The sequence below is a fragment of the Helianthus annuus genome, chromosome 14, assembly GCF_002127325.2.
Source record: "Helianthus annuus cultivar XRQ/B chromosome 14, HanXRQr2.0-SUNRISE, whole genome shotgun sequence".
In the NCBI taxonomy this organism is placed as follows: domain Eukaryota; kingdom Viridiplantae; phylum Streptophyta; class Magnoliopsida; order Asterales; family Asteraceae; genus Helianthus; species Helianthus annuus.
Window position 1 is genome coordinate 92,749,155 of NC_035446.2, and position 14,963 is coordinate 92,764,117.

Consider the following 14,963-nt stretch of genomic DNA (forward strand, 5'->3'; position numbering starts at 1 on the left):
GTAGTATGTGATGTTAATACTTTGATAGTTTTGGCATGAATCTTACTGATATTGATGCTTGATACTATGATGCTTGATTCTCTAGTCTAGATGCTTGATTCTTGATACTTAAACTATGAGACTTGATACATAATCTAGATACTTGACTCTTGATGCTTAATCTAGACACTTGATTCTTGATACTATGGAAGCAAGATTCTTTATGTTGATTCTTGATACTTGATACTTGGACTCTTGATTCTTGATGCTTGAGAAACTATGATTCTTGACTCTTGAAACTTATTTGGTGCTTGACTCCTTAGACTCGTGAGACTTAATTCTTGGTTGAACGAGAGACTGGAGTCTTGTCACTGGCGAAATCAACAAAACTTGGAACTTTTGGTTTGTAATGTAATCTAGATACTTTACCTAAACTATACGCAATGCAACGCCTAACCTAACTCGCTAAACAAATCAAAGACGGGAACGCGGAAAGGTGGGATTGACTAGAGTGGCAATCCGATCGGACGGCCACCCGATCGGATGGCCACCCGATCGGATGGCCACCCGATCGGATGGCCACCCGATTGGATGACCACCCGAACGGGTCACCACCCTATCCACCTTGTACCGCCTCCACTTCACCCCACACTATAAATAGACCTGTCACATCACCATTTTCAATGATGTGACAGCCCTGGTCGACTCAGACGCACCAACACCTTTCTCCTCCATTTCTTACTGATTTCGGTATGTTTAAGGCTAGATTCTTGTACTTTGTTGATCTACACATCATTCTCTACCCGATTCCCACTTGAAATCACACTTTTTATCGTGAAATCTCTTGGATCTGAGTTCTTGAGGGTGATGTCATCATGAAGGTTTGTACAAACTAATATGTGATGTCATTCTAGGCAAGATCTAGCTTAGATCTAAGATATTTCATGCGTTTTCACACTAAATCTAAGCTAAATCTAGACTTTTTCCCATAAAACTTGTGTATCTTCTTCTTTCTCTCAAACTTTAATCAATGGAACCTGGGTCTAAATGGGTTGTGCACTGGATGAATTGTCTAAAGCTGGCTTGGATCTGAGTTAATACCAGTGAAGACGAGCATGGAATGGATTAACTCGTTACGAATAGACGACTGAACGGACAGGGGTAATTCCCACCCGATTAGAACGACAGTGTGCTAATGAGTTTACTGTTGTCACAATACGTACCGTACTGTCACCGTTAAGCCAAGAAACTTGGAAATTTTACAAACATATTAAACAAGAACTAGGATCGCCCGATCGAGCGGCAACCCGATCGGATAACCGTTCGATCGGACAGCCACTTTATCAGGTGACACTTGCCTTTTTGCCTTGAAACTTAGAAACTTTTCAACACTTGGAAATTGGGCGTCTTGATCGAGTGGCAACCCGATCGGACAGGCGTCCGATCGAACAGCCATTCTATCCGGATGACCAAGGCACCTGACACTCGGATCGAGTGGCAACCCGACCGGACAGCCGCCCGATCGGGCAACCACCCTATTCCCTTCACTTGTACTCAAGTAGCAACCCGATCGGATGGCCATCCGATCGGGCAGCTATCTGTCTTCCCAACACATCTAAGTCACTCGACCGACTGGCGATCCGATCGGATAGTCATCCGATCGGACGGCCATCTGATCCAGTGGCTGGTTTGACACTTTATACAATCTCGTTACTTTGCCCGACTCTTATCCTATTATAATCTAATCAGACTAATTCTAAAAAGAGCTCCCTTTGATCCAATAGCAGTTTATACTGTTTAGCAATCACTGTGAGTATACTCGATCCCTTTTTACTTTAAACTTTGGGGTGCAACATGTATTCTATGAAACTTAAACTTGATTCCTTTGAAACTTATACTCTATCATATGTGTTTATAAAACTTATGATTCTTGATTCTTTGTGTTATGTGACGTTAATCCAAAGTGTGTAGTTCTACCTTAACAATAGTAGCGCGATAGGAGATGCACCTCTCCCATTATTCCCGGGGGGGTATTGTTAGGAGGATTCTAGTTTACCTTGAGTCTTGGGTAAACACTAAACCATCGGGATACTTGGGCTATCACTGCGTGGACTGCGACACTAGCATGGCTGAAACTATTCTTATTACTTACATTGTGGATATGAGTTGTTTTTAAATCTATTATCTTATTATCAAACTTTTATACTCGCCAATACTTTTGTATTGATATTTTAATACATGTTGCAGGCTAATATGTTGCTTTGGAATGCATGGAAATCAAGCTAGGAGATGCTTAGAAACGTCGCCTTGTTAATTTAGACTTTTGAACAATTTTATTTATGTAATCTTGATGATACTTGATTTGGTTGTTAGACAATTTATGTCATGAAACCTACTTAATTCTATTGAAATATTTAATGTTATGGAACTTCGTGAGCAATCTGGACGCTTAGTGCTCGCACCCTGATGTTTCTGCCACCGGTTGGGGTGTGACAGATTGGTATCAGAGCCATAACTATAGGGAATTAGGATGAGTAGGAATACTTGCCCTAGTCTATAGTTCTAGGAACTTGATTCTTATTTGTTGTTTAAGACCTATGCATTCTACCGTATCTGCTTCCTAGCAGCACATGTTCCTATTGAACTTACACGCCTTTCCTAAGGCTGATACAATGTACACATTATGCTATGGAAACACTGTTACACAGTGACTATATTTCGCACGGGAATTACCCTCAAGTTAGGAGTGACATCCAAACCTTGAAGGAACTCCCTAATATTATTCTAGCGGGTCTTATCTGCGGATAAGTACCAACGCGTTAGGGTACGATGTTGTCAAGTTAGAGGTGAAACTCAGATCTTGATAACTAGTCCCACTCTTTGATGTTTTATGTCTCGCCAAAGTCTCGTGACTTCCGATCAATTGGATACGTGAAATGACAAAAAGGACGAATATCGTAGGCCTAACATTGATGACGTATTTGTCTAAGTAAGTCAAGACACGTTACCTCAATTCGAAAGGGGTTCGAATCACTTTGGTTAGTTGCCGTTCCTCTACCCGGAACAATCCTATGTTTTATGAGCCTATTCTGCTTTTATGTTATCTCGATTTCTTAAATGTGGTTTTATCTATGTGGTTTTAAACTCGACTCTTCGTTCATTTTTGATTATAACCATTAGTATGTTAATCTATGTTTGTAATGACATTTTGAAGTGTTTTCTATGATTATCTTTGATGATTAGTTTGCAACCTTGTTATTGATATTGATTTCTTGATTATAAGTAATTGTGTTGGATGATTGGTGCTTGGTTAGGTAGGATCGTTGCAAAATGAAGCTTATTTAATCATGTATTAGTAAACTTTTAATTTGGTTAACTAGCTTAATTTGGTTAAAATGTGGGCACCATGATACTCTAACGGGTTAGTGGTTTAATAAAATGTAATTATTGTTAATCAAGAAAGCTTGCCCTCACGGAAGGACTCTAACGGGTTAGATGGTGTTGTTATGAATTCTTGCCATGATTTGTTAGCTTAGTTAGTAGTTTCGGCCAAAATTGCTATCTTGGTGAATTTATGTGCAAGATTTGTAAAATGAACTCGGTTGTGATTTAATCTAGTTTATGCTTGTCTCGGTGGTTGCATTGTGTTTATCGGTGTTGCTTTCCTTGATTAAGTGAGGTTAGAAAACTCCTAACGGATGACTAACTTATTTTTAGGAGATTTTTATAGACATTTATCAATTGCACGTTAAAGAACAATTTTAGGAGGTTAAAGTGTGTTTATCGTTTTAACTTTCCGAATGATTGTCATGTTAGGATTCCCGAAAGGGATACTAATTGTCTCGAAATGGAAAATTGACCGAATACTTCTAGTGCCAAAACTGACTTAGTTGACATGCTGTGGTTGTGTATTAAGCAAGGCTATTTATATATAATCTACTATGTTTTATAAGTATTTATTTATGCTTACTTTTTGATTAATTAAAACCAAAACAACTTATGTTTTTACCGGTAATTTAGTGACAAAGGTCTAGTATTATTTCTCCGCCCATTTCCGTGGATCGATACTTGGTTCTTACCGATACTTTACTACATATATGACGGGGTACACTTGCCTCTTTCGTGTGTGTTTTGATGTAAAAGTAATAATCAATTTTATAAATTTAAAACCAATTCGTGTGTAATTTCATTGTAAAAATATGTATAGTCGCGCACGTACCAATATGTCACAAAAGCGAAATAGCAATGTTGACAGAAAAGCGAACTCTGAAATGTTCCTTTGAGCGAAACCCTATGAGCGAAATAGGCAATGTACGTATGAGCGAAATAGCAAAGTTCCTATGAGCGAAATACCAAGTCCGTATGAGCGAAACTACCGTATGAGCGAAACCAGGGTAATTTCGAGCGAAACCTTCAATGTCCGAATAAGCGAAATATCGTTTTTAACTGATTTTTACCATTTTTAAGTCGTGTTTTAACCTGAATCTTTCTAGGGTTTGTTAATTGTATGTTTTACACATTATACTAAAAAATCAGGCCATTTCAACCGTAGGAACCAGTTTAAATCGAAAAAGTATAAGAGAAAGTGAGTAGAAATGAGAGAATCTGGTAGAATTAAGCTGTAGTAGTATGAACTCCTCGTCCTGAGCTCTGATACCACTTGTTGGACCGGTTTGTGACCCTGAAATATCAGTCAAGGCAGTTCATCTTCATGTATAAAGGCGGAATCAATGTACACGAAGTAACACAGCTTTTCCTTTTCAATTCCTTCTCTTTTTATGCTTTCTGGAATGATTTTGACAGAGTTTCGTTACAAAGCAATGACTAGGTTTCGCTCCAACGTACACTCATGAATGACCAGGTTTCGCTCATAGATGCTATATATAGTTCTTGTGATTTCGCTCATAAGACGTGACACAAAAGCGAAACCCCCTGAAACCATATAAGCGAAACCCTAGATGACTAATAAGCGAAACCTCATATAAACTTGACCTAATGAGCGAAACCTCTACAATTACATCTAAATTTGACTTTTAAGCTCCTATGTTGACCTATCTTTGACCTAAGACTTGATATACACGTAGTCAACAGACATTCCATGCACCAACACTTAAAACACCTTAAATCTACTTAAAACATCAAAATATGGAAGTTCAAGGACTAAAAGTGACATTTAACAAACAAAATCAACCAGCCATGTTCATTCGCATGCCGCAACTCGCCCTGCCGTCTGCTTCGCACCCCGCGAGGGCTTCGGATCCACAGACTCTCCTAACCAGCTACGAGATTGGCCAACTTTTGTGTTTTGTTTGTGTTTCTTTCATTAAATACTCACCAACCTTAACCCTAGTTCATCCCCTATAAAACCCAAGCCTCTTCCACACATTTTTCACTTTGCAAACTCACTAAACTCACTCTCAAACACTTAAAAACATAGGTGAAATCAGTAGCAAAGGCAGATTCGCTACAACTCACAAAAGTGAGCATAACTTCATCATTCTTCCGTATTTTTCAATGATTCTTCTTTCTTAGCACTTGGAACAACCTTAGGTATGTTTCCACAGGTTTTCCATGGAAAACCAAGGCTGGAACTTCACCATAAGAGGCTCCAAAGTGCAATAAACTTTCTGATTTTGTATAAACACTTGTTTAATATACTTTAAATTGAGATTTCTCAACACATTCCCATGTCCTTATGCCACTAATCAAGACCATGATTATGTGAGCTTAAAAACAAGGTTGTGACATGTAAATCCAGAGGTTTAATCTTCACAAACATTCTGTTTTGATAAGGTTTTAACCTACAAGTGATAAACAAGTCCTACACTTGAATTTGTGTGATTATTTGGATAGCTTGGCTATCCTACCTACAAATCCATACATCACTTGATGTTTTCTTAGTTAGATAGTATGTATTTCCATTACCTAATGTATGTTCATGACCATCCTTGTTGTCTTATGACAACTTGTGTATTGGTGACAACTAAAGAGGTTCCTAAATGGAAGATTTATCTTCCTACCTCATGCATGACTTCTATGACATTCTTGTATGATAATGGACTCGAACTTATAAATATATACTATATAGAATATATAATACCTATGGTGACCCAACTCTTGATGATAACCTAATGGTTATTTGTAACGCCCAGCGTCCCTAAACTTTAGACACTTGGCAAGATCAGTCCCTGAACTTCTATTAATTGTCAGTTTTAGTCCCTGTAGTATGTGATGTTAATACTTTGATAGTTTTGGCATGAATCTTACTGATATTGATGCTTGATACTATGATGCTTGATTCTCTAGTCTAGATGCTTGATTCTTGATACTTAAACTATGAGACTTGATACATAATCTAGATACTTGACTCTTGATGCTTAATCTAGACACTTGATTCTTGATACTATGGAAGCAAGATTCTTTATGTTGATTCTTGATACTTGATACTTGGACTCTTGATTCTTGATGCTTGAGAAACTATGATTCTTGACTCTTGAAACTTATTTGGTGCTTGACTCCTTAGACTCGTGAGACTTAATTCTTGGTTGAACGAGAGACTGGAGTCTTGTCACTGGCGAAATCAACAAAACTTGGAACTTTTGGTTTGTAATGTAATCTAGATACTTTACCTAAACTATACGCAACGCAACGCCTAACCTAACTCGCTAAACAAATCAAAGACGGGAACGCGGAAAGGTGGGATTGACTAGAGTGGCAATCCGATCGGACAGCCACCCGATCGGATGGCCACCCGATTGGATGACCACCCAAACAGGTCACCACCCTATCCACCTTGTACCGCCTCCACTTCACCCCACACTATAAATAGACCTGTCACATCAAGGCCATGATTATGTGAGCTTAAAAACAACGTTGTGACATGTAAATCCAGAGGTTTAATCTTCACAAACATTCTGTTTTGATAAGGTTTTAACCTATAAGTGATAAACAAGTCCTACACTTGAATTTGTGTGATTATTTGGATAGCTTGGCTATCCTACATACAAATCCATACATCACTTGATGTTTTCTTAGTTAGATAGTATGTATTTCCATTACCTAATGTATGTTCATGACCATCCTTGTTGTCTTATGACAACTTGTGTATTGGTGACAACTAAAGAGGTTCCTAAATGGAAGATTTATCTTCCTACCTCATGCATGACTTCTATGACATTCTTGTATGATAATGGACTCGAACTTATAAATATATACTATATAGAATATATAATACCTATGGTGACCCAACTCTTGATGATAACCTAATGGTTATTTGTAACGCCCAGCGTCCCTAAACTTTAGACACTTGGCAAGATCAGTCCCTGAACTTCTATTAATTGTCAGTTTTAGTCCCTGTAGTATGTGATGTTAATACTTTGATAGTTTTGGCATGAATCTTACTGATATTGATGCTTGATACTATGATGCTTGATTCTCTAGTCTAGATGCTTGATTCTTGATACTTAAACTATGAGACTTGATACATAATCTAGATACTTGACTCTTGATGCTTAATCTAGACACTTGATTCTTGATACTATGGAAGCAAGATTCTTTATGTTGATTCTTGATACTTGATACTTGGACTCTTGATTCTTGATGCTTGAGAAACTATGATTCTTGACTCTTGAAACTTATTTGGTGCTTGACTCCTTAGACTCGTGAGACTTAATTCTCGGTTGAACGAGAGACTGGAGTCTTGTCACTGGCGAAATCAACAAAACTTGGAACTTTTGGTTTGTAATGTAATCTAGATACTTTACCTAAACTATACGCAACGCAACGCCTAACCTAACTCGCTAAACAAATCAAAGACGGGAACGCGGAAAGGTGGGATTGACTAGAGTGGCAATCCGATCGGACAGCCACCCGATCGGATGGCCACCCGATCGGATGGCCACCCGATTGGATGACCACCCAAACAGGTCACCACCCTATCCACCTTGTACCGCCTCCACTTCACCCCACACTATAAATAGACCTGTCACATCAAGGCCATGATTATGTGAGCTTAAAAACAACGTTGTGACATGTAAATCCAGAGGTTTAATCTTCACAAACATTCTGTTTTGATAAGGTTTTAACCTATAAGTGATAAACAAGTCCTACACTTGAATTTGTGTGATTATTTGGATAGCTTGGCTATCCTACATACAAATCCATACATCACTTGATGTTTTCTTAGTTAGATAGTATGTATTTCCATTACCTAACGTATGTTCATGACCATCCTTGTTTTCTTATGACAACTTGTGTATTGGTGACAACTAAAGAGGTTCCTAAATGGAAGATTTATCTTCCTACCTCATGCATGACTTCTATGACATTCTTGTATGATAATGGACTCGAACTTATAAATATATACTATATAGAATATATAATACCTATGGTGACCCAACTCTTGATGATAACCTAATGGTTATTTGTAACGCCCAGCGTCCCTAAACTTTAGACACTTGGCAAGATCAGTCCCTGAACTTCTATTAATTGTCAGTTTTAGTCCCTGTAGTATGTGATGTTAATACTTTGATAGTTTTGGCATGAATCTTACTGATATTGATGCTTGATACTATGATGCTTGATTCTCTAGTCTAGATGCTTGATTCTTGATACTTAAACTATGAGACTTGATACATAATCTAGATACTTGACTCTTGATGCTTAATCTAGACACTTGATTCTTGATACTATGGAAGCAAGATTCTTTATGTTGATTCTTGATACTTGATACTTGGACTCTTGATTCTTGATGCTTGAGAAACTATGATTCTTGACTCTTGAAACTTATTTGGTGCTTGACTCCTTAGACTCGTGAGACTTAATTCTTGGTTGAACGAGAGACTGGAGTCTTGTCACTGGCGAAATCAACAAAACTTGGAACTTTTGGTTTGTAATGTAATCTAGATACTTTACCTAAACTATACGCAATGCAACGCCTAACCTAACTCGCTAAACAAATCAAAGACGGGAACGCGGAAAGGTGGGATTGACTAGAGTGGCAATCCGATCGGACGGCCACCCGATCGGATGGCCACCCGATCGGATGGCCACCCGATCGGATGGCCACCCGATTGGATGACCACCCGAACGGGTCACCACCCTATCCACCTTGTACCGCCTCCACTTCACCCCACACTATAAATAGACCTGTCACATCACCATTTTCAGTGATGTGACAGCCCTGGTCGACTCAGACGCACCAACACCTTTCTCCTCCATTTCTTACTGATTTCGGTACGTTTAAGGCTAGATTCTTGTACTTTGTTGATCTACACATCATTCTCTACCTGATTCCCACTTGAAATCACACTTTTTATCGTGAAATCTCTTGGATCTGAGTTCTTGAGGGTGATGTCATCATGAAGGTTTGTACAAACTAATATGTGATGTCATTCTAGGCAAGATCTAGCTTAGATCTAAGATATTTCATGCGTTTTCACACTAAATCTAAGCTAAATCTAGACTTTTTCCCATAAAACTTGTGTATCTTCTTCTTTCTCTCAAACTTTAATCAATGGAACCTGGGTCTAAATGGGTTGTGCACTGGATGAATTGTCTAAAGCTGGCTTGGATCTGAGTTAATACCAGTGAAGACGAGCATGGAATGGATTAACTCGTTACGAATAGACGACTGAACGGACAGGGGTAATTCCCACCCGATTAGAACGACAGTGTGCTAATGAGTTTACTGTTGTCACAATACGTACCGTACTGTCACCGTTAAGCCAAGAAACTTGGAAATTTTACAAACATATTAAACAAGAACTAGGATCGCCCGATCGAGCGGCAACCCGATCGGATAACCGTTCGATCGGACAGCCACTTTATCAGGTGACACTTGCCTTTTTGCCTTGAAACTTAGAAACTTTTCAACACTTGGAAATTGGGCGTCTTGATCGAGTGGCAACCCGATCGGACAGGTGTCCGATCGAACAGCCATTCTATCCGGATGACCAAGGCACCTGACACTCGGATCGAGTGGCAACCCGACCGGACAGCCGCCCGATCGGGCAACCACCCTATTCCCTTCACTTGTACTCAAGTAGCAACCCGATCGGATGGCCATCCGATCGGGCAGCCATCTGTCTTCCCAACACATCTAAGTCACTCGACCGACTGGCGATCCGATCGGATAGTCATCCGATCGGACGGCCATCTGATCCAGTGGCTGGTTTGACACTTTATACAATCTCGTTACTTTGCCCGACTCTTATCCTATTATAATCTAATCAGACTAATTCTAAAAAGAGCTCCCTTTGATCCAATAGCAGTTTATACTGTTTAGCAATCACTGTGAGTATACTCGATCCCTTTTTACTTTAAACTTTGGGGTGCAACATGTATTCTATGAAACTTAAACTTGATTCCTTTGAAACTTATACTCTATCATATGTGTTTATAAAACTTATGATTCTTGATTCTTTGTGTTATGTGATGTTAATCCAAAGTGTGTAGTTCTACCTTAACAATAGTAGCGCGATAGGAGATGCACCTCTCCCATTATTCTCGGGGGGTATTGTTAGGAGGATTCTAGTTTACCTTGAGTCTTGGGTAAACACTAAACCATCGGGATACTTGGGCTATCACTGCGTGGACTGCGACACTAGCATGGCTGAAACTATTCTTATTACTTACATTGCGGATATGAGTTGTTTTTAAATCTATTATCCTATTATCAAACTTTTATACTCGCCAATACTTTTGTATTGATATTTTAATACATGTTGCAGGCTAATATGTTGCTTTGGAATGCATGGAAATCAAGCTAGGAGATGCTTAGAAACGTCGCCTTGTTAATTTAGACTTTTGAATAATTTTATTTATGTAATCTTGATGATACTTGATTTGGTTGTTAGACAATTTATGTCATGAAACCTACTTAATTCTATTGAAATATTTAGTGTTATGGAACTTCGTGAGCAATCTGGACGCTTAGTGCTCGCACCCTGATGTTTCTGCCACCGGTTGGGGTGTGACAGATTGGTATCAGAGCCATAACTATAGGGAATTAGGATGAGTAGGAATACTTGCCCTAGTCTATAGTTCTAGGAACTTGATTCTTATTTGTTGTTTAAGACCTATGCATTCTACCGTATCTGCTTCCTAGCAGCACATGTTCCTATTGAACTTACACGCCTTTCCTAAGGCTGATACAATGTACACATTATGCTATGGAAACACTGTTACACAGTGACTATATTTCGCACGGGAATTACCCTCAAGTTAGGAGTGACATCCAAACCTTGAAGGAACTCCCTAATATTATTCTAGCGGGTCTTATCTGCGGATAAGTACCAACGCGTTAGGGTACGATGTTGTCAAGTTAGAGGTGAAACTCAGATCTTGATAACTAGTCCCACTCTTTGATGTTTTATGTCTCGCCAAAGTCTCGTGACTTCCGATCAATTGGATACGTGAAATGACAAAAAGGACGAATATCGTAGGCCTAACATTGATGACGTATTTGTCTAAGTAAGTCAAGACACGTTACCTCAATTCGAAAGGGGTTCGAATCACTTTGGTTAGTTGCCGTTCCTCTACCCGGAACAATCCTATGTTTTATGAGCCTATTTTGCTTTTATGTTATCTCGATTTCTTAAATGTGGTTTTATCTATGTGGTTTTAAACTCGACTCTTCGTTCATTTTTGGTATACTTTTATACAAATCACACGTGGTCCGCAATCTAAAATGTAAATTCTAATCTCAGATCGAACTAAATTTATGAAGCTTTATTCTATGTGCAATCTATGTGATAATGTGATTGTAAGACTCTAGATTTAACATGGCATGATTACCAACTTTCGTACCAAGTGCCATGCGAAATTTAGTGTCTGATGTGAAATTCTAAAGCTATGGAAAGTCTATTTGTGTACTCTATGGGAAACTTATGTGAAATCTATCATCGATGTGTAAGCTACGTATGTGTGGATGGAGAAACAAAAATACGAAATGTAACCTAGCGCCGAAGACGATGGGGAAAGTGGCATGTCCGAAACATGGTGGATACGCTGCTGGTACTTCCTATATATAAGTGTTTCTGGCATGTTACCAAACCTTCGTACCACGCGCTAAGTGAAATTCGTAGTTTTGTAGGCTCAGGTTTAAGTGATTGAATCTACCTTGATGATCTATGTAGTTGAATCTAACTGGTTAATCTAAAGTGGTTGTTAACGAGGCATGACTCCGGTTTTTGGGGATGGAATTTGTGGCGTCAACCTATAGGGTTTCTAGTTTTCTAATTTCTTCCCTAGCCGAGTGTGAACGATTACCTTTTGATTTACCAGAAGCAGAAGAAGAATTAGTAGCAGGTTATCAAACCGAATATTCCAGTATCAAATGCCACTGGTACTTCCTATATATAAGTGCTTCCGTCATGTTGCCGAACTTTCGTAGCACGTGCCGTGGGGGATTTCGTTGTTTGTGGATTGTTAACATGAATCTATGTGAGGCTATGAGAATCTATTGGGACCTATTGAATCTATTGAAGCTTTGGGAGTCTATTGAATCTATTGGAATCTATTTGAAATCTACTTGAATCTATCTGAATCTATTGTAAACTATGTGAATCTATGATGATGATGATGATGATGATGAGTGTGTTCTACGACATGTAACATGACACCGAGTACGAGGTGGAAGCGATGTGCCCGAAGCGTGGTGGATACGCCGCTGGTACTTCCTATATATAAGCGTTTCTGACACATTGCCAAACTTCGTACAACGTGCCATGCGAAGGTCGTAGGTTTGTGGTACTGAAATCTATGTGAAACTTGAATCTTGATCTATATGAGTCTTGTGAATCTTGTTGAGTTTTGGCCTATCGTGTATGAATCTACATTGTGAGGCTTCGTGAATTTAGACTTATACGATCCTCTTATTGGGTCTTTAGGATGTCTTCTCGAAAGCTATCTGAGTCTCTCAGGAAATCCAGGGAGAAGTCTCAGAAAAAGATGATGTCGTTCGTGGCCGACCAGATTGCTCGAGTCGTGCCAAAGATCGTCTCTGAGCTCCAAGGATTAAACACACCTCCATCCTCTGTGGACTCCAAGGCTGAGAAGCAAAAAACTACTAAGTTCAACTATAAGCATTTCATCTCTTGCAACCCTAAGTCTTTCACGGGCAGTGATGGGGTGACTGTTTTGCTCGAGTGGTTCGACAGCATCGAGGTTACCTTCATTAACAGCGAGTGCCCGGACCATCTCAAGACTAGGAGTGCAACTGGAATGTTCCAAGGCAGGGCGTTGGAGTGGTGGTCGAATAAGAGAAACATCCGTTCAAATGAAGAAGCCTATGCTCTTCCATGGGCTGATGTGCAAGAACTCATGATGCTCGAGTTCTGCCCTCCTCATGAACAACTGAAGCTTGAGGAAGAGTTTTGGCATTTGAAGCAGGTTGGTGATGATAACCTGGCTTATACTACCCGTTTTAAGCAGCTTAGCCTTATCATTCCTCACTTGGTTTCGACTCCTAAGCGAATGATAACCAAGTACATCAATGGTCTACCTCCGGCTATGCGTGATTCTATTGAAGCAGCTCAACTGGAAACTATTGAAGAAGTCTATCGTTTGGCAGCAAGTTTGAACAACCGTGTGCGTGATAAGCAGTTTGCTACTCCTACTCCCTCTAAGTCTGCAAATCAAGTTACCCAGCAGCCAGGCGGCAGCAAGAAAGAGAAAAGAAAATCTCAGGGTTCCAGATGTAATGCTATTACTCCTGCTACAAACCCTGCTTCTAAACCCGCTCCTGCTACTGCTGCTGCTAACCTAGCTGCTCCCGAAGCTAAGAAACAGTACACTAGTTCTCATCCAAAGTGTACCACCTGCAGCTACCATCATCCCGCTACTTCTGCATGTCGTCTGTGTACCAACTGTAATCGCTATGGTCACACGACTCCTTATTGCCGTCAAGCTAACCCAGCTCAGCAAGCTCAACAAGCCCCAGCTCAGGCAACGTTATCGGCACCTCCAGCTCCTTTGCAGAACCCAAGGCCAGTCAATGCTGTTCGTGCATGCTATAAGTGTGGAGACACTACCCCCCTCCGTAACCAGTGTCCTCAGCTGAACCAGGACCAGCAGCCAGCCGCTCGTGGACGAGCGTTCAACCTTAATGCTAATCAGGCTCGTAATAACAATGACATCGTCAATGGTATGTTCCTAGTTAATAACCTTTATTCTTCATTTCTATTTGATACTTGTGCCGATAAAAGCTTTGTGTCCGTGGAATTTGAGTCTTTGATAAACTGTACACGCTCCAAGTTACCTGAGTCGTTCTCTGTTGAGGTCGCTAATGGTAAGTCGATTCTTGTGAATTCTATTGTGTGTGATTGTTCCACGATTCTTAACGTGTAACACCTCGGAATTTTCCGTCAAATGAAATAACGACACGTGTCACGTGCGACAAAAGTATTATAAACCCGGATTTAGTTAAAGATGTATGGCAAGATTTTTGAACATGTCGACATGTTAATTTATACCTCTGAACGACTTCATTATAAATCCCAAGACCCTAACATGATTAATAAACATCTAGTATACCTTTAATCCGGTGATTACTAATAATAATGGATGTCCAAATTTGCAAGAATGGATCCTATGAAAATAATGCTCAATAAAACATTCGTTTGTGAATACTATCATTGTTCAACCCAATAATATTGCAAGATAGGTTGACACAACTGATCAAGCATGGGTAAAAAGCCTCATACTGACATTTTCCAGGCTCAAAATAATGCTATGCAAGTTGCCTGTTCAATGCATGAAAGGTTATTTATTTTTTTTGCTTTCTGGCAAAGGCTTACGGACCGTAAAGGACCTGCCTTACGGTCCGTAAGGGGTGCCCAGCGACAGCAAGTTGGCTGTTATAAACGTTTAACCGACTTAGTAAGATATTTCCAGCAACATAGGCGACCCCTAACAGTTCCTAGGCACTAGGAAACACTTGTAAATGATCTGGGAGCAATGATAGACCTATTTGTCATGATCTC